Source organism: Mandrillus leucophaeus, unplaced genomic scaffold, assembly GCF_000951045.1.
Source record: "Mandrillus leucophaeus isolate KB7577 unplaced genomic scaffold, Mleu.le_1.0 Scaffold130, whole genome shotgun sequence".
Lineage (NCBI taxonomy): Eukaryota > Metazoa > Chordata > Mammalia > Primates > Cercopithecidae > Mandrillus > Mandrillus leucophaeus.
In genome coordinates this window covers 4,007,376-4,028,949 of record NW_012101255.1, presented here as the reverse complement: position 1 = coordinate 4,028,949, position 21,574 = coordinate 4,007,376, and the positions used below count along the sequence as shown (strand labels likewise).

Here is a 21,574-nt window from a genome sequence, read left to right as displayed (position 1 = left end):
CTGGTCTCGAACTCCTGAACTCAAGTGATCCTCCCACCTCAGTCTCCCAAAGTGCTGGGATTACAGACACAAACCACCACGCCCAGCCCAGTATCAGAGATCTTTCCATATCCATCAAAGACAACAAACACTGACAGAAGAAACTGAATGTTAGCCCTTTGTTTTGGGCTTCACAATCACGCTGGTCTCTTCCAGTCGGGCCCACACAGCTGACCTTCCTTAGACACACAACAAAAGGAGCATGATTGTTGTTTCTGTTAAACACACCTCAATTTTGAATAACAATGGCCTCCTTTGAATCTTTAAGGTAGGAAACCACTTTCACTTTCATTATGTTTAATCAGTCTAGAAACTTCCTTGCACTGAGGTTGTATTTGTCTTGTTTTCTTTTCAGTCTGTTTCCTCACTTTTAAATGCTTCCTCTGCTAAAATTTTTATTCAGATTTCTTAATGCAAGACTTGTAGGTATTGCCACGGGGAGCTCATCCATTGCCTTGAGTGAAAACTTGGGTCTAAAAGTCTAAGGTTTTAGAATAAATGTGATTTAAAAAAAAAAGGCCGGGGGCGGTGGCTCATGCCTATAATCCCAGCACTTTGAGAGGCTGAGGCGGGCAGATCACCACAGGTCAAGAGTTCGAGACCAGCCTGGCCAACATGGCGAAACCCCAGCTCTACTAAAAATATTAAAAGTAGCTAGCATAGTGATGCGTGCCTGTAATCCCAGCTACTCGGGAGGCTGAGACAGGAGAATCACTTGAACCCGGGAGGTGGAGGTTGCAGTGAGCTGGGATCATGCCACTGCACTCCAGCCTAGGCAGCAGAGTGAGACTCCATCTCAAAAAAAAAAAAAAAAAAAGAAAAGATGGGGAAAGACTGAAGTAAAGAGATGAAAAACATGTCCCTAAGGATAAAATAAATAATAATAAAAACAATAGTTTTAGTTACACCTTCAGTTTAACTATTGTAGCTCTGTTTAAAGCTTTCTGTTAAAAGCTTTCATAAAATCCATCAATTTCTGGGCAGGTGGAAACGCATAGCCAGCCTCAGGCTTGTCACAGGCCTTCCAAGTGAGGAACTAATTGGTGAGGGTGTCAAAATCAAGTAACTCCCTTTAGCAAAATAATTAGACCTAAGAAATGCTTTGATTATTCCTTCAGAACTCATTCTATTAAAGCGGCATGTTTTCCAAGGCAGACATGTCCAACGTAAATAGTTTCCACTCTGGTACCGGAAGGAAAAGAATCCTCCTCTCTTTCATAAACCTTTCTTAGACTCTCTGACACCATGGATATTGATGCTGCGCTAGAACCAACATCAGCACAGGCCCTGGTGAGATGTGGCAATATACATCATTTGCTGGAAGATGTACAAGGGCACTTCTGTGATCAGAATTTCAGCTACCAGCTGTAGGAATAATACAGGAGCTGGAATGACGCATTCCCAAATGCTGGTCCCCTACTCTCCCCTCCCATTCTGAACAAGTGAGCTGTGGCTCCTGAATGCAGCGAGAGCAGGAACATCTAGCATAGGCAGCCCAGCATCTGAAGTGGCAGATGAGCTCATCTTGCCTAAGGAGTGCCAGCACAGCTTGCCAGCCGAAATCCCCTGGGACAGAGTGTGGGGCCTTCTGGGTGGACCTCATCCTGATAGTTCTGACCCCAAAGATGTACAGCTTACCCGTAGCTTGAAGTCCCAGCACTCCTGCAGTGCAGTGGGAGCCTCCACGGCCCACCCTTCAAACTACACTCAGCCAACACATTTAAAGGAGTTTTGTTCCCAGTGGATTTGTTAATTAAAAGTGTCACTCACAGTATTCCCCAAAGGCTGTAGTACAAGAGGGAGCCTTTCTTAAGTGAGCAGTTCTCATTGCTCCAAAACAACTCTGAGAAGAAAGCCACTCAAATTCCTGGCTCTGCAGGCCAGTCAACCTGACATCGGCTGTAAGGCTGCGCTAACATGGTGTCAAGAGTGGCTCCCAGGCTGAATGCAACAAGTAAGAGTGAGCGATTGCTCACAAGAGGCTCTTAATACAGCCTTGATGATTTCATCTGAAAACTAAATTCTCCTATTGTTCTAATCACTTAGTGCCTCAGGCTCCAGCTCCCCCTACTTCCCACCGCTTCCCAAACCCAGGATACGCCATTCACTCTTTCAGTCTGCTGTCTCATCTCTGCTCCCTCTCTCAGTGTTACTGAGTCATTTCCTTTCTCGTATTTCTCAGTGTAATCTCAGTGGTTGCCAGGACCCACAATTTAGCTAGATTAATCCCCACTTCCCCGCTACTCCCACCTCCTTCCTGGCTTCACTCCCTTGCTTAGTCTACTTCAAGAAAAGTCTCTCTGCTGTTTTAAAGTATAACTTCCCTTGGAAATACACACACATACACAAATATATTTAACCTGACTACATATGCGTATTCTGTAAATACATACACTGTACAGGTTTCACATTTGAAAATGGAACAAAGAAAGGAAAAAAAAGATACCAAACTATTTATGGTGATATATGCAAATAACAGGCTCACTGGTAATTTTTTTTTCTTATCTAAACTGCTTTGTTCTTTCCAGGTTTTTAGCAGTGATTATGTATTGTTTTCACAACCAGCAAAAACAAAAATACTAATGAAGCTACAAAAAGACAAAAAAGAAAACTGACGCATGAATACACAGGTCATAAGGTACAAAAAGTTCCTGAAGACACGGGGGCGGGGGCGGGGGGGGTTGGTGGCTCACACCTGTAGTCCCAGGACTTTGGGAGGCCGAGGTGGGCAGATCAGCTGACATTGGGAGTTCAAGACCAACCTGACCTACATGGAGAAGCCCTGACTCTACTAAAAATACAAAATTAACCGGGCGTGGTGGCACATGCCTGTAATCCCAGCTACTTGGGAGGCTGAAGCAGGAGAATTGCTTGAACTCGGGAGGTGGAGGTTGCGATGAGCCGAGATCGCACCACTGCACTCCAGCCTGGGCAACGAGCAAAACTCAGTCTCAAAAAAAAAAAAAAAAGTTCCCGAAGATAAACTACAGATTTGGCTCCTACCTTTGTGTGGCTCAAATCAGAAGACAAATGGAATCAATCACCTGATCCCATGCTGTTTATAAAGAAAAAGAATAGCAGTTCCTACGGGGAAGAAAAGATTTTCTTGACAGTAAAAATTTTTTTCCTCGACTTAAAAAAAAAAAAAAAATCCTCTACAAGTGCTTCCCATGGAGAGCCCTGTTAGTATGTGGGGTTAACAGTGCCTGTAACAAATATAAGCGGGAGTGGGCTTTTCCCGTTCCTTCAAGAGCCCCTGGGACCACTACTTCCCAGATAGTCTCCTTCTCTCAGTCCCAGAAAGACCAACCAATTTCTGGCCTCCAATCACATTATGAGTCTCTGCTTAGAGAACTGCCCAGGTTGGAAGAAAGCATGGAGTTTGCTAAGGGGCAAGAAAGGTCAGCACGTCTGAGAAGATACTGGCTGGAAATGGTAGGTTATGAAAAACGGTGGCGTGTGAAATCAGTTTTCCCTCATGGATTAATATTTTCTTCAAGAAAGACACAATAATAGAAAGACATTTTATTTATCAGGTAAATTGTGTGTTTGGGGTTAAAATGTTTTGAAATTGGTGGGGCGGCACGCCCACCCTCCAAGTCACCCTCCCTTCAGACTGGCCTCTCCCATCAGCCTGCGGAGAGGGTGTTCACTTTGCTCCAGTTTCCTCCTCTCAAGCCACTGCTACCTCCTTCTACCTCCTTCATGACCTTTCACCTTGATGAGGGCAATGGCCTCTGGGCTTCCCTTCTGCCAATATTTCTGGTTTTCCTCCCTTCTTCCTTCCCTCCCCCCATCCTCTCTCTCTGACAATCCATTCACTGTCTAACCTCCAGGCAGATATCCCAAGGATACCTGGTATCCAAGTCCCCCTGGGTCACCATTGCCCATGAAATAACAGCACAACTCACATAGGCATCTCCCAGACAAAGCAGCCTACTGCCAGACTCTGTGGGCTCTGCAAAGATGTGCAAAGACCACACGCAGTCGTTGAGTCACGTATACCTGGGTATCTGGGTTTAATATTAGTTCTGACCTTGTGTGACCTAATTGGATATCCTAGTCACACTACCCATATCCACAAGACAGAGGTAAAAAAGCTAACAGTATACTGGTTCCTCATTGTGAGCATAAAGCAGGTCTGTTCTGGGAATATTATGACCACCAAAGTCACTTAAAGATTTCATGGCCAGTTCTCCTGGCTTCCTAAAGTCATTTTCACTCAGCAGTGAGTGCAGAGAAGGCAGCTCCAGCCTTGAGTCCAAGGTTGGCAACACTTGGTTCAAGTTTTTTCAACAACCATGGATCATATACCTATTATGCACAATGGGTGATGTACTGGCTAGGTGTAAAAATCAAAAACATTGTGCAAACTATATAGTAAAGGCAAAGATAAAAATCTTATCTGTAAAAGTAGAATAATCAGACCGGGCGCGGTGGCCTGTAATCCCGGCACTTTGGGAGGCCGAGGAGGGTGGATCACCTGAGGTCAGGAGTTTGAGACCAGCCTGGCCAAGATGGAGAAACCCCGTGTCTACTAAAAATACAAAATTAGCCGGGCATGCTGGTGCATGCCTGTAATCCCAGCTACTCGGGAGGCTGAGGCAGGAGAATCACTTGCACCAGGGAGGCGGAGGCTGCAGTGAGCTGAGAGAGCACCATTGCACTCCATCCTGGGCAACAAGAGTGAAACTCCGCCTCAAAAACAAAACAAAAAACAAAACAAAACCAAAAAAATCCTCCAGCTTCTTACTACCCAGGAAAAGGCCTGGTGTTTTGGGATGCATTTACCCACACTAACTTCACAGAAGGAAGCCATACAACAAGGACTTTCTGAAACAGAGAATCCCCCATGTAATATATTTTGTATTGCTAGAAGCATACAAAGATATAAAAATAGGAATGATTACAAGTGCTTCATTTTGAAAGAATTTAAAACTATTAGCAGCATGTTGCTTATTTCTATGGGCCAAGATTTTGTCTTCAAACATAAGTGTTTTGCCTTTTTTCTGCCCCCCATTTATTTAATAAATTAGAGTTTCATACAGTGTCCGACATCAGGGCTCCCCGCCATCAGCAGAGTAGTTAGGACAAGACCTGGAAGCAGCCTCCAAACTGCCTCTTCTTTTGCCACAACCTAGCTGAGCAGTTAAAGAGAACCGCACCAATGAGATGAGAATTTAAAGACAGCCTGGGGTCATAAAACCAAGGCAGACTGGTTTAAAACTCAATCATACTCACTGCTCCCTGTCTTCATCCCCTGGGTGAAATTCCTCTGTAGCCTCTGTCCTTACTACCTCTTTTTTCCTCTTCCAGCAGAATACAAGCTCTTCCAGAAGAAATGTTCCACAGAAATGACCCTGTGGAACACAGCAAAGTGTTCTGCACATAGTAGGCATATGAAAAATAATACTAGCCAGGTGCGGTGGCTCGCACCTGTAATCCTAGCATTTTGGGAGGCTGAGGTGGGAGGACTGCTTGAGCCCCAGAGTTGGAGACCACCTCGGGCAACATAGAAAGACCCCATCTCTTAAAAAAGAAAAAAGAAAAAAAAATCTGTCAAGCCTGTGATATTTACAAGCCCCATTTAAGTATAAGCAAACTGTCTTATTTCAGAAAATCAGATTTTTAAAACTTTTTTGATTTAGTAGGTCAGTTCACCATCCTCTTAATGTTAAAACAAGTGTACATACTGAATACAATTAGCTTAAAATTTGCTAAATGAAACAGCTTTGCAACGTGCTTCTTGTGACTCAGTCCAATTAGGCCCACTAGTGTTAAAAATGGAAACTGAAACAGATTTGGATGAGGTTGATAAATTCCCGATAGGGCCTGCCAAGTGAATCTGACCCACTGTCAGCAGAGAACAAATGCTATGCCAATTTTTAATCCTGTACCAGATGGCAAGAAGTCTTGCCCAAGACTTACATTAAACTTTAAAAATTGTCCTCAATTAGAATTAGAATACAAGTATGCAAAAGTGGTTTACTTTCTCGTATGTTGGGAATAAATACTGTTTGCATTTGAATCAAATTAAACATTCTATCAGTGTGTTCTTATTTAGATTTCAAGACCTAGGAGATGACATATATCTTACTCATATCTTACATTTCTTTGAGTGGCACCTTTTGTTTTGTTTTGCCAATGGTACTTAGCTCTGCCAACCAACACCAGAGATGAGTCTTAACCACAAGAACAAAGACAGGGGTGGTATGCACACTTACTAATTCTCCCAGGCCCAGATGCACACTTTCTCCAGGTAGTCCCTCTGCTGTCACCTAAAACCAGAATGCAGTGGGAGCCCATTGCAGTAGAAACCCCAGGGAGGCATCACAGAAGGAAGGCCGCATCACAGAGGGAGCCCGTGACAGCAGAAGCCCCATCGCAGTGGATGCTCAGCTCATCACCCACATCTAAACTAGCAACCCAACCTGATCACGTTTGTAATATTAAGATTAGGTTGGTTGGTTGTTTATTTTGGAGACAGAGTTTCGCTCTTTGTCACCCAGGCTGGAGTGCAATGGCGTGATTCAGCTCCCTACAGCCTCTGCCTCCCGGTTCAGGCAATTCTCCTCCTTCAGCCTCCCAAGTAGCTGAGATTATAGGTGCATGCCACCACACCTGGCTAATTTTTGTATTTTTAGTAGAGATGGGGTTTCACCATGTTGGCCAGGCTGGTCTCAAACTCTTGACCTCAGGCGATCCACTCGCCTCAGGCTCCCAAAGTGCTGGGATTATAGGCATGAGCCTCCTCACCTGGAGATAAGATTAGTAGCCATCCAGTACACTGATCCCCTCTGCTTAACTTTATCAGTCTATTTGCATAATGTGGAGTCGGCTTTTGAACTTATGACAGTAAGTACAAATATGTTGACAATCAGAAATAAAGTGATGGCTCTTCACATGGTTGAAGAGATACATAGCTTAAGTTTTATTATATCTCTACATGCCCTAAAGTAATCAATCTTCCTCCCACATCGTCATTCTTTCTACCACCCGAATTAACAATTCTTTGTCCCAAAGCAGCTTTTAAAACACTATTATTGGTTATAATTATTCTTCCATTCTGCCCAAATCCTAAACGGCACCATCTCCTGCTATTTTAATGCATTAGAATAAAAGATACAAAGAGGTAAAAGTCAAGCTGCAAATGTGCACAGCTGACACATCTATTAGCAAAGCATTCAGAGTTTAAACCCCAAAGCTATTAAAAAAAAAAAAAAAAAAGACTCATGCCATATAATAAAGGTGACTGTTCACACAACAGAAATGTGTTGGATGAGAAAGTTCATCCTTCTTTGAAACCACAAAGAATTTATAGTTAAAAGTTTCCGGTCAGATTTTCACTTAGGCAGCTCATCAAACATAGCTGCAGTCTATGACACAGAAATAATAACTGATATATAAATAGGGGATTTTTTAAGGATCCTCTAATAAAAGATGATACAAGACCAGAGAAGTTATTTCAGTGTATGGTTCCGGTCTCTACCATTCACTTGCCAATTCAAAAAATTTCAGCGTTCTCTGGAATTCCGAATGAATGGCAGGGATTGTATTTTTAACTACCAGGCTCTAATCCTCAACTTCCCTTGCAGACTTGCCAAGAAGCCTCCACTGGTTTAAGTTAGCAGCAGTAGGCACAGCAGCCATGTGAAAGGCATCCTGGTGCCTCTGCCCTGGCCAGCTGTGGTGATCCATCTCCCTCACGTCCTTCCCACTGAGCACCACCGACTTTTCTGCAGACTCATTCTATCTGAACCTACTCCGCCAGGCAGAAGCTGAGTCAAGCAAAGCTGCTGTCAGCCCCAAAGAGCAGATGAGCCAAATCAGGACTGTAATACCCGCAGTTCCTGCAGGGATTCATTTACCAGAGTTTTGTCCCTAGGGTGGGGAAAATAAGCGGCACTGTGAATGTGCCACTTCCCAGAGAAAACCACTTTGGAAGGCTGATGACTCATCAAGACAGCCCCAGGTGTGACTCAGGAACCTCACTTCAGAAGGTGAACAGTCCAGCTGCGGTGTTAGAGACACCCCGTCACCTGCTCCACGCACCCCAGCAGTACCCAGCACTGGCAAGCCTCACTTTGCCTCTGCAAAGTGAGCAAAATTCTTGCTTAACCTCATTTTTCCTATTTTCTGAAAACACAAGAAGGGGGGAAAAAAAAAGGACTGGGAGTTTTTGTTGCTTGTTTGACTTGGGCCAAGAGCCATATTAAAGAACTTTGGCGCTGCATTGCAAACAATTTTATTATTAGTACCAGCATTTATTTTTCTCTTCTCATGCCAGGATCAATAATGCCATTAAAAAAATGTATAGTCCGGACACAGTGGCTCACGCCTGTAATCCTAGCACTTTGGGAGGCTGAGGCAGGAGGATTGCTTGAGCTTAGGAGTTCAAGGTCAGCCTAGGCAACATAGCGAAACCTTATTTCTTAAAAAAAAAAAAAAAAAAAATCAAAATATTAGTCGGGTGTGGTGGTATATGCCTGTGGTCCCAGCTTCTTGGGAGGCTGAAGCGGAAGATTACTTCAGCCTGGGAGGTCGAGGCTGCAGTGAGCCGTGATCATACCACTGCACCCCAGCGTGGGCGACAGAGCAAACTTCTGTCTCAAAAATAATAATAAAATAAATAAAAGATGTATAAATCACCTTAAGTTTATTGTGTTGGAACTCCACAACAATGTGAGAGTCTATTTCACGATATTACTTCCAGATGTCAAGTATAAAATATGTACTTGGTAGAGTCTTTATTTCACTTTTCTCCTTTCTCACAAACAGAAACATGGGATGAGAATCAGAAGTAGAGAAAAGATGAGACGGTTTCGCTCTTTCACCCAGGCTGGAATGAAGTGGCATGATTTCGGCTCAGTGCAACCTCTGACCCTCTGGTTCAAGAGATTCTCCTGCCTCAGCCTCCTGAGTAGCTAGGTTTATAGGCGCACGCCACCACACGTGGCTAATTTTTGTATTTTTAGTAGAGACGGGGTTTCACCATGTTGGCCAGGCTGGTCCTGAACTCTTGACCTCAGGTGATCCACCTGCTTCAGCCTCCCAAAGTGCTAGGATGACAGGCGTGAGCCACCACGCCCGGCCACATAAATGGTGAATTCTAGAATAATCGATAGGAAGTGGAATGTATTCATCCATCTTTTCATTAGACAAGTATTTACAGCAGGATACATCTTCCACAGGGATTCAGTTCCAAACTCAGTTTTCTTTTGTTTTGAAGAGATATTGCCCAGGCTGAACTCCAACACTTGGGTTTAAGTGATCCTCCTGCCTCAGCCTCCCGAGGCTAGGTCTACATATGCATGCCAGCTCGCTCTGCTCCCCAAAATCAGTTGTGGCGAATGTGGAGTGTAGTGAAAGTTACCACTGAAAAACCTCTGAATATACAGTCTACTAGGCTTTGTGTATGTTATATTATCTTTCAGTAAGCTCAGTGTGGCCAGTTTCTTCCAGGGTTAGAATATGGTGCTATTTCTACACCCAAGATCCAGATGAAGTGATGCTGTACCCAAATATGTATGTTGGGATTTGCTAGGCATTCAATGAATTCACGACACTTAAACACGCATACGGTGATGAGTGCCTGCAATATCTAGGCCCTCAAGGAGCTGGCAGTCAGATGAGCAGAGAGAAGGCGGCAGTGAAACAACGAGCGGTATTGGTGGTAAACAGCACAGACTCTATTGTTTTGGTTATTATAAATGGTCCAGAACCTGCCACTATCTCAATAGCTGCATGTTAGAAATGTTTCCCATATCAACTGCATCTAACATCTAGGAGTCAGTTTCAATCTCACAATAAGTCTTAAAAATAAATTTATATGTTAGAGTAGCCACTAAGCTACTTTAAATGCTAAAATACTTTGAAAATTGTTTTTCCAGGCTCTCTGTGCCTAACACATGTTTCTAACATGTTGTTTTTCCAGTTGTTCTTAAATGGGACACTGACCCAGTGCTTGGCTGCTCCGAAGCCACTCCAAATGTAAACTATCTCGAAGTTAAAACCGCACTGCCCTCCTTTCTCTTCTTTCTAATGGGGCCAAGTGAATTAAATGTCACTCACCCCAAAAAAGAAGGCAAATCCTCTTTAAAACCAAAAATTCTTTTGGGTTAGGCTAGCTTCTTCTCTATTCATGTGAAGAGATTTAATTCCTTTTTGTTGGTTTTGCTTTTTTCAATTCTGGGAAGAGGATGAGCCACCCTGGCTCTGGCCATCAGAGCCACTTTCTTTTTGCACATGTTTGAAAGGCATGACACAACTTGAACTGGAAAAAGGGCTGGCATGAACCTCGGCATCTCAAGAGAGACGAGAGGTGCTTTTCAGAGTGAGGGTCCCATTTTGCAAAAAATTATTTGGAGGATCAAAGACAAAAACTGAGGCATCGAAAGGGACCAAGTTAGGCTTCAGAGGAAGAGGAGAGTGCTACTGGGGACCTTGAAAATAATCATCAGGAAACACAGCTTTTGGTTCACATTTCAAACCCAGTCTACAGTGTTTCTTTACATGTATTTCTTGGCATCTTCAGTCGAAAATATCACCCAAATGAGGCAGAGTGGTATAGTGGATTTGAGATCTGCTTCTGCCATTAACTGGTTAAGAGACTACTGTTAAGTAACATCTCCAAGCCTTGGTCTCCTCCAATGTAAAATGGGCATAAGAACATCCATTACATGATGTTTGGAGAATTTCATCAAATAACAAAAGTAAAACATCTAGCACAGTGCCAGATATATATGACACACTATAAATATTAGTTCCTTTCCTTTCCCTTGTGAAAATCTATCCGAACTGTTCAAAGGGATCTGAGTAATTCAAATGCAAAAAGAAGAAAAAAATCAGTAAACACCTTATAGTACAATGAACACAAAATGGAGAGAAATAATGGTAGGCATCAATTTACTGCAAAAACTACAAATATACTTGATTTCTTTCGTGTGTGTGTGTGTGTGTGTGTGTGTATGTGTTTTGTGTTTTGTGTTTTTTAAGATGGAGTTTCACTCTTGTCACCCAGACTGGAGCACGATCTCTGCTCACTGCTCACATCTTCACTTCCCGGGTTCAAGTGATTCTTTTGCCTCAGCTTCCTGAGTAGCTTGAACTACAGACGCGCGTCACTACGCCGGGCTAATTTTTTTGTATTTTTAGTAGAGACGGGGTTTCAAGCCTGCTCTTGAACTCCTGACCTCAGGTGATCTGGCTGCCTCAGCCTCCCAGAGTGCTGGAATTACAGGCATGAGCCACCGCACCTGGCTGATATACTTGATTTCATATAGTCGAGTAGTTAAGTAACAACTGACCCAGAGACAGAAATATTCTTAAAACACAGAAGGTCTAGCTAACCACAAGTCTCACATAGTTCCCCCACCATCTTTTTTTTTTTTTTTTGCATTCTAATAATAGCAACTCTCAAATTCAGTGTGAGAGACAGCCAAAGCTGCGATTCCTTTAGTGCCCTTGTTGGTAATGAGTGCCTTGGTGGTAATGAGCATCTCATGTCAGCACAAGATTTTCTCTTACATTTAAAGTAGAAAGGGGACTTCAGCTTGAAGTAAAAAGCACAGTAAGAGCTAGCAAAAGAATATCTAGTGGATTCACATTTTTCCTAATAAAGAAATGCTCAAGAAGTTTTAATCTAATTTTATTTTTTAATCATTTACAAGAAGATAATAGTTCCAAAATGTGAGGGGACATACCAGGTACAGAAATGCAGGAAGCTTTGAAGGTTCTATGACTTCAACTAATGGAAAAACAGATTTAGCCTAAAAAATGCTGTTGTTTTAAACAAGTATGTTTATGCAAACTCCAAACAGTAAGTAGTTTTGTACCCACAAGTGGATGTTAATAAAAAATATATGACTGATTTAATTTTTTACTTAACAAAGTACAGAAATATGTACCTGTTTCAATTATAACTTCAAACCCCATCCTTCTTCATGAAAGTAGCAGATAAAAATCATATGAAGTCAACATCTATTTGTGCGTACGTAACTTTTTGTTTTGATATACCTTTAAACTTATAGGAAAGTTGCAAGAATATATACGGCACAGCTGTCTACTGATTCACCAACTTTTTTTTTTTTGTTTTTTTTTTGTTTTTTTTTTAAGTTAGTAGCATTAGAATAATCACTTGTTTCTAAATGATCCCTCAGTGATAGTAATCCTTTGGCTGGTCACTTTTCTAACTTTGAAGAGAAGTGAGTTTCATTCTGTAACATTCACAAGATAAGGATGACAAAAAGCTAAGATAAACCAATTTGAATAACCAAATCAGGAAACCATGTGTGATATTGTGATATATTAAGAAATAAATCTCTGTCACTATTGCCGATCTAGAGCTCCTATAACCCTTGTAGATAGAGGTGCTAGGAGACTCTTTGGTTTTAATATTTGGTCTTTGACCTCGGCTCCTGACACAGACTTTCTAATCCCTTGGAATTTCCTGGGTGATAGGAACATCTTTTGTTTTAATGAGGCGACTCTTGGTGGGCTCCTAGATAGCCTTAGGAAGGAGCTGGTTGCTAGAGGGAACCAACCACGCGGCCGTGGCCGGAGGTTAGAACTTTCAGTCCCATCCCCCATCCCAACCTTCAGGGAAGGGAAGAGGGGCTGAAGGATGAGTTGATCACCAGTGATGTAATCAATCATGCCTATGTAATAAAGCCTCCATAAAAATCCAAAAGGATAGGGTTCGGAGAGCTTCTGGATAGCTGAACACGTGGAGGCTCCTGGAGGGTGACATACCCAGAGAGGGCGTGGAAGCTCCAAGTACCTTATCCGATGTGTCTTTTCCACCTGGCTGTTCACATGAATCTCTGTAATATTCTTTCTAATAAATGGGTAAAGGTAAGTGAAGTGTCTCTCTGAGTTATGTGAGTCATTCTAGCAAATGGATCAAATCCAAGGAGTGAGTTAGTCAGAAGCACAGGTCACGACCTGTAGCTTGCAATTGGCATCTAAAAGGGTGGGCTGGCGGGGGGCAGTCTTGTGGGACTGAGCCCTCAGCCTGTGAGATCTGATACTATCTCCAGGTAGATAGTGTCAGAATTCAACGAAATTACAGGACACCCAGTTGGTGTCTGCTAGGGAATCAGAAGTGCTGTGTTGGGTGGTGTGTGAGGGTAAAAAGAAATGTTTGATTTTTTTTTTCCGTTCAGACCTGGTGACACCAAGTTTTTTGATAAAATCTAAAGTAATAAAATTTCAGCAGTAATGATGAACCCAATGTCCTTCCACTGAAGGAGAAAACAGACCCCACCCAAAAGGTGGGAAGGCCAGCAGATGATTCCTTTATTTATGGAGCTGCTGATGATCACACCATGGTGTAATACAAACATTTCTGTCAAAACACTAACTTGGGCAGAGTCACTTTTACACTGTGCCTTTTATTTAATTGACAGGAAGTTTTTCAAAACAGGAGAGAGCTGCCTTACTTTGGCTAATGTATTAATTCAACTGGCAGCCTCCAAATAAGTTTTCTTAGGAGTAGAGAAAATATGTGTCAATAACGTTTAAATGTCCTTCCAGTGCCTGGAATGAATGTTCTACTTGTACAGACATCGATTTTAAAGAAAAAATTGTAAATAATAAAATCTCCATCTCACTCTTTATAGAATGTATGATTTAATAAACAAATAAAAAAATGCAGCTTCAGAAAAATAGCTTTTAAAATGCCCATAAAATGCACACAAAAGAACCTGAAAACTTACTGCGGGTTATTCTCGCATATTACTAGACTTAACCTGGTACTGTCTTTCTGGAGAGCAGTATATCAATATGTAACAAAAACCTGGAAAAAGCTTTGATCCAGCAAGTCCATTTCCACAAAGCTTTTATTTCCAGAAAACAATTAGATGGGAATGACAGAGATGGTTGTTGCTTTGGAATATCTGCTCTCCCTTTTTAGGTGCTAAGTATGGCCAAGAGACTAAGTTCTAGACAATGAACAGAAGTGCTGTGTGGGATTCTGGGAAAGGTTTTTAAATGGAAGCAATAGACATACTTTTCTGCTTCCCATCCTTCCATCTCTTCTCCAGCCTGGCGTATGAACATGATGGCTGGAGCTGCAGCAGCCAGCTGGAATTATGAGGAATGAAAGCCACTCGGTAGGAACAACTAAGCAGAAAGACAGGTGCAGCGGAGCCATCAAACCAGTTCTTGAGTTCCTTAATTCAGATTTCCTTAATGTTAGAGAAATAAATTATCTCATTTCACATCCCTGTAAATCACAAACATGACTCCAAACCAATGCAAGTATGCAGAATGTATGCTTAATGATGTCCACTGCAGTTTTGTTTCTATCTTTAGTGTATGATGATAGAATGGTTAAACAAATTATGGTACAGTCAGACAGTGGAAGACTGAACAGACATGATAAATTACGTAGATCTGTATTTGTTAAAATATATTGTGGGAGTGAACATAATCCCATTTTGGTAAATAGAACACATATGATTGAGGGGGAAGTAGGCTTTATTCATATCTTTACATGTCTTTTTTTTTGTACAATAAGCATTATTTTTCTAATCAGAAAAAAATGAGAAAGCTATCCTCTCCCCAAAATGAACTCATTTCCTGCTTAAAAAATGATGTTGCATTCCACATTTGAATCTATACCTGCTCATTACAGCCTCTGAAAATAATTCCACAGCTATAGTTCAGGACTGAAAATCTTGTCTGTCCCTTAACTGTGAGTTGGAAAAGGCGCCACCATAATACTCCCATGAGTGCTTAGCCTAAAGGTGCTCTGAACTAGAGAGAGGCACAAAAGGGGAAAAACATGCAATAGAAGGAAGGGATAAAGAGGATCAAGGGAAATTCTATAATTAAGCAATATTTTATGGCTGCCTGTGGCAGCTGGTTGAGTGAGCGGGAGAATCTAAACGAGGTGTCAACAGACACAGGAGTTGCCCTCTCCTTGGGCAGATCCAGCAGGGCCTAGCATGTCCTGTACTTCACAGGACAATCTGGGGCATCTTATATCCAGCACCTGTCAGCCTGGGAGACTCCCAGCTGCAATACTGTTATTGCTACCATCTGCCTAATCCAAAAGGGAGTGGCATTTATTGTATCTAGAAAGAAAGATTAGGCTAAAATATCTTTGACTGTTCTTCTGAAAGAGAATGCATGCCTCATGTAACTGTTTGTTTTCTTCTTGTCCCTCCTGACTTTTTCTGTTTTTATCAAAGGAAGAAACCTACTCTTGCAGTTGTATTTTTCATTTTTAACCCCCACGTTAATCATATATTCACAACAAATAATGGTTTAAATTTAGTCTGACGACCAGCCACAAGGCTCCTTCTCATCCCACTATGAGGCACATCCTGCCTTCAGACTCTGTACGCAATTCTCATTGACTTGGAGAGGAACCCCATGCAATGAATTAAACAGGATATAGACCATCATAATTACCATAGGAAATGGTATTTTCTTTACAGGATACATTGAGATTTTTCCTTTCCGTGAGACTTTTTTTTTTTTTAATGGTGTTAAAATGAAAGGAGACTTTAAAGAAGCTTTCAACTTCTCGGTAGCCCCAACTGTGGACTAAATGCAGAAGGTCTGACACACAGCAGACATTAAAAATCTACTTATAGAATAAGTCACTGAATTAAAGGAATGAATGAATGAACATATTTAATGGGTTTACTTCAACAAATCATTTTGCTTCTAGGTATCACATATAACAACTGAATCTTATTCACATCATACATGTTTTTATCTGTAAGTACTCATAAAACTAATCTAGGAAGATTTGTTCCTTACTTGCCCCAGAAAGGAACAAATTCTAGAGAATGCTGTAACATTCTATTAAACAAATTAAATCATTATCAATTCATTCCTGTTGATTCTGCAAACTGCTCGACTGAGCCTCTACCAGGTACTATACACCATGGGTTGTGAAAGTGCACCACATCTAGCATATAATAGACACTAAAAGATAAATGTATGTTGAAAGAATTGGTACTTATATTCATAATAATGACAATCACAGTAATAATGATAGTTATGGTAATAATTATTCATATTAACTATTAGTCATAATATTCACGATAACCATGCTGTTAATGTCTGATAATAATAGTTGATATTTATATACCATTTTATGGCTTCAAAAATTATCTTAGCTTGATCATTACATAACAGGCTTACTAATCTCTGTTTTTAAGATATAAAAATGGGCCGGGTGCGGTGGCTCACACCTGTAATCCCAGCACTTTGGGAGGCTGAGGCAGGTGGGTCACCTGAGGTTAGGAGTTTGAGACCAGTCTGGCCAACACGGTGAAACCCCATCTCTACTAAAAATACAAAAATTCACCAGCTGTGGTGGCGGGTGCCTGTAATCCCAGCTACTTGAGAGGCTGAGGCAGGAGAATCGCTTGAACCCGAGAGGTGGAGGTTGCAGTGAGCCAAGATCACACCATTGCACTCCAGCCTGGGGCACAAGAGAGAGACTCCGTCTCAAAAAAAAAAGATATAGAAACAGAGTTGGGTGAAGTAAACCTACTAAATAGTTTCCATGTGGCACAGCAGAGTCAAATCTTGTTCTCATAGTAAGGTCTAGGGCTTTTTCCGTGATACAATACTGCCTTGTGAACTCAAAGAGGCTGACGTGTATAACTTGGGCCATTAGGAAGGAAGGAAAAGGGGACGTGGACCGTCAGCACTGCTGATAGCCTGACTTTGTCCTGGAACAACATCTCCTGCAGGCTTGGTCCTCCTCTTGTTTCAATAACACACCACCATCCCTCCTTGTCCCTCCTGAAACCCCTGAGTCACGCAGTATGTCAACTTGCCTGCAAAACTTAGCTTTTTTTTTTTTTTAACAGCCTGGTTTTAATTAGGCATATCCTGTCAAGAAAAGGGACTCTCGTGACAATAAAACAAATTAGGTCCATGTGATCCTGTAGTTGTTAGGGAGAAAGGACAGAAAGAAATACAAATACTACTTAAAATAACATAAATACAAAGCGGAACCCCAACTCTCCACTAATGACCTAAAAGGAAGAGGTAAAAGGACTCTGAAGATAGATTTGGAGATGCAAGGCAGCAGCTGAATATACCATGAGCAATGCTGGAACCCTGAGCCAGAGCTGGGGATGTGATTCTAAACGCCCTGCCGCTTGGAAAGCCAAAACCTGTTCTTTCAGAAGCCAGTTTCTGACAGTAACTTTAGCCTAACTTGCCTTCTGTTTTTATTAATGCTTTTAATATTATATTGCCTTTAGTTTTTATTAATGTTTTTATTATTTTAATAACTAGGGAAAATATTCAAATAGGGCTAATGTTTTGTAAAATGTGTTCATTCTACAATAAGCTATGTAACCAGCCTTTATAATTGACTATAATTGTAATTACTTAACTAAAATTCAAGATGTACATTAACCTTTCCTAAATATTTTCTAAACAAAAAAAAAGAGTAGTAGAGATAAATTCCAATTTTTCTAAGAAATTACCTTTTCATGATAATATCTTATGTTTTTAACATTTACACAAAAAACATTTTTGCAATGTATTCTGAAATTAAAAATGGTTACATTAGAAGAAACATTTCGTTTTGAGTTAGGAACTGTAGTCATTTTAAAGGACTTGAGAAAACAGTTCGTGTTTGCATGCTCAGACACATAATAAATATATTAATACAAAAGTGCAGAAAAATGTACAAATATTATCATATGTTGTTGAATGTGAGAAACATTGTGGGGTGAGGGGTGGGAAGGGTGGGGGAAAGGACTAGTGAACACAAAGTCATTGTGAATTCACCAGAGGGAAAGACACTTCTGATTCTGCCAATTGCATCTGGTATTTCAATCTGAAAAATCTATTTCTCGGGTAACAAATGCTTTCAGGCTCAACCAGACTGTGAGGAGACACAGCTATGGGGCATGGTAACCTCAATTATATTCTATAAGACATTAGTCCTAGAAGATAATCCCCCTCACCCCTGCACCCAAAAGGGTTCTGTTATCAAATAAGTATGGAAAACACTGAATGTTATATTCCTCTCCTAAAATTTATACAATACATATGCATATAAAATATTCTAGGTTTAAATTAACTTAATCCCACATTTCTGTAGTTAATTTTATGTGTAATTTTTTTCACTTAATTATTAATATCTTACAGAATACATTTTAAGAAGTTGCAAAATATACTATTTATGGTATTTATTACAAGCATGACTTCTGATTCAACAGCATTGTCGGAACACACACTGTGCTTCTGACACTATAGCAATATTTTTATACCCAACTGACCAGAACTGAAAAAACTACAGGCAGTTCCTGTCCGAAGTCACTGAGCAAAGGTAAGTACAATGGTACGAAGCCCTGATTCCAAAGCATCCCAACGACAAAGTTCATTCAAAGCAGACCTCATATAGATGAGAGAGATCAATCGGCATATATCAGAATATATATATGTAGGCATATATGTACGTGTCTAAATATATATACATATGTAAAATGCACATGTACATTTCCATATAGCTTGAAACTAACTTGTGTTTTTAAAAAGTGACCTGAACTGTTCATACTCAGAAAGCTTTTAATCGTCCACCGTATTTCAAAATCAGGAGCCTGTATCTATTCTTAGTGTGCTTTCGAAATAAAGCTTCCCTTGGTTCGGGGTCACAGCTGCTGCAAAGCACTCTGGGTGGCTCCTCTCCATCCCTTTGAAACAGCTGGTGGGAACCTAGTACAAGGCCTTGAACCCAGCTGTTCAATCTTACTTTCTAACTTTAGCAAGTCACTTCTCCACTAATGTCACTAGGGCATGCCACATTGAAAAACACACCAGAGATGGTAGATTCCTATCCCCGCTAAAAAAAACTCCAGGCACACAGAGCCAAGTTACACTCATGTACCAATCACAGTATCACCCAGATACCGACTGCAGGATCCACGTGATCTGATTTAGGCAGGGCATACCAATGATTTAAGAAGGCTTCCCTAGACACCACAAATAGGCATGCTGCCATCACTCCTGCCAGCTCAGCGCATTAGAAAGTTACTTGCTACCAGTGGCAGAGCCCTACAACCTAGAATCTAGAAGACCATGAAAACCAACCTCAGATTCAAAAGACTCGCACATACAGTGTGCTGTCTGGTGGCTTTCGTGTTCGCAATGTTAATGCACCGTCCACTACTCATGAAGTCCTCATAACGTAATTACTTGTATTTAATTGATTGTACCTGCCCTCATCTTAGTTTTCTTTCTTTTTTTTTTTTTAATTGCATGCTCATTGTAATTACTTGCCCCAAAGCCAGGAGATTTCAGAAATATTTGACTGTTTATTACCCTTTGAGAATTACTAATTAAAATAATTTCCTTCAGTGAAAAGGGTTGCTCTTTTCCTGATTCCACTTCGACACTGCTCACCACTGAAGAGAACTCTAAGAATGCCTTGCTAAGCTCCCCTGTAATTGACTGCCTCCTTTGTTAACATATGCGTGGACTTAAAAAACATTAAACGACTTATACAAATGGAAACAAAATGCTCTTTGAGTTCTATTGATAACTTAACCTTTAGTGTTTTGGATGAAATCCCAATTCTAGGGAAGCCGGGGGAACCACTGAATGAAACCATTATGTAAAACATTGTTGTGGGAATTATTTTGTGTGAAAATATATACAGTATATCATATAAAATGTCTTTGAAGGTGGGCTTTCAAAATACGTAATTAAAATATACATATTTTGTATGGCATCTCTACTTCGTGCTTCCTCTTTCAGGGAAGAGAAGAAATTTTCATAAGGCAAATGAACCCATGACGCTGGATGTCAGGAGAGTGGGTACCCTTGGGGAATCTGGAAGGGGCGCTTTTTGGAGCTGGGAAAAATCCTGTTTCTTGGGTCGGAGACCTGCTTAGGTGGGTGTGTTCAATTTGTGAAAATTCATCAAGCCGTTTATTTATGGTTTGTACACTGTTCTACAAAAACTTTACTTCATTTCTTAAAGTAATCAAGAGAAATTGCCTCAATATTTTTCAAGTAATTTGTATAAAAGACAACAGGATGGAGTATCCATATAGCAGAAGCCTAAGAATTACCCTGAGGCATTTACAAGAAATAGAAATTAAGACTGTGATCAGGGGGTCTCTCTGAACTTACTCTGGTTTAGGGGTTCCCCCTCCCCCTCAAAAAGACTGTAGTCGATTTTTCTATTTTGGTTTCTTTTTAAATGGTGTACAATATTTGGTTTGAGCAAGCCAATGTAAAAAATCACATCTGAGACCATTAGGAATATTTGAATATGTACTGGATATTAAATAATATTTTAAGAAATTATTGCTTCTATCCTGATAAGATACAACAAGAAATTCATCATTTATGCTGCATTTTTGTGAAAAATTTTAACTTAATTTAATCATAAAGAACCTATCATGTGTGACAGTGGTCTAAAGTTTTTGTCAAAACAGGTTAAGATGAAAAACAAACAAATGGTCACGGGAAGGGACACTTTTTGAATCAGGAGAAACATAATTATTACTAAATGTAATATGTGAATCTGATTGGATCCTGCACTGGGGAAAACAGACACACGCACAAACAGACACACACACAAACACACACACACACAGCTACAAAAGACATTTTTGGAACAATTGGGGGAATCTGAATAAGGGCTAAATATTAGGTTATATTATTGTACTAAGTTTAATTTTCTGGGCATAATAATAGAATTTGTTATGGTATAAAAGAATGTCTTATTCTTAGGAAATGCATTCTAAAATACTTAGGGAAAATCTCATATTGCCTATAACTTCTTTTTTACTTTTTTTTTTTTTTTTTGAGACGGAGTGTTACTCTGTCGCCAGGCTGGAGTACAGTGGCGCGATCTTGGCTCACTGCAACCTCCGCCTCCCAGGTTCAAGCGATTCTTCTGCCTCGGCCACCTGAGTAGCTGGGACTACAGGCACGCACCACCATGCCCAGCTAATTTTTGTATTTTCAGTAGAGACAGGGTTTCACCATGCTGCCCAGGACGGTCTCCATCTCTTGACCTCATGATCCGCTCACCTCGGCCTCCCAAAGTGCTGGGATTACACCGCGTCCAGCCTTGCCTATAACTTCTTTTGGAAAAAGGTTAACAATTGCTGAACCTAGATGAAGAGTAAACTCTCTTTCAACATTTTTTCAGATTTGAAAATGTTCAAAAACAAAAGAAAAAAATAAGTTATTGTTGATTTTGTCACACATGAAAATAGTAATTTTGTTATGTAGGAAAATGTCCTTTTTTAGAGGCATCTATTTAAGTATTTAGGAGTAAAATATCACATATTTTATTTGCTTGAAAATACTGCTATTAAATAACATATTAAACAAATATACCAAATGTTAACAATTCTTAAATCTAGGTAAGGGGTATATGGTGGGTCATTACACTATTACTCTCTTCTTGCATGTTTGACATTTTATTACATAAAATTTGACCAGATTTTTTAACAATAAAATCCTTCCTACGTCTTCTTGGTTCAAGTTTCCAAAATCAACTGCAGTAGAATTCCTCCCCAATTAACATTCATAT

At 40.6% G+C, this 21,574-nt stretch overlaps 1 protein-coding gene across 1 annotated transcript in view; it reads right to left on the bottom strand.

The window, feature by feature from the left end:
• The window catches only part of WWTR1 (WW domain containing transcription regulator 1), a 63,689-nt gene extending 61,658 nt beyond the window's left edge, over nucleotides 1–2,031 (bottom strand). Inside the window, exon 1 of the mRNA XM_011972776.1 lies at nucleotides 1,810–2,031. The gene's annotated coding sequence lies outside the window, so the exon portion shown is untranslated. The remainder of the gene's footprint in view (nucleotides 1–1,809) is intronic.
• Between the last annotated feature and the right edge of the window lie 19,543 nt (nucleotides 2,032–21,574).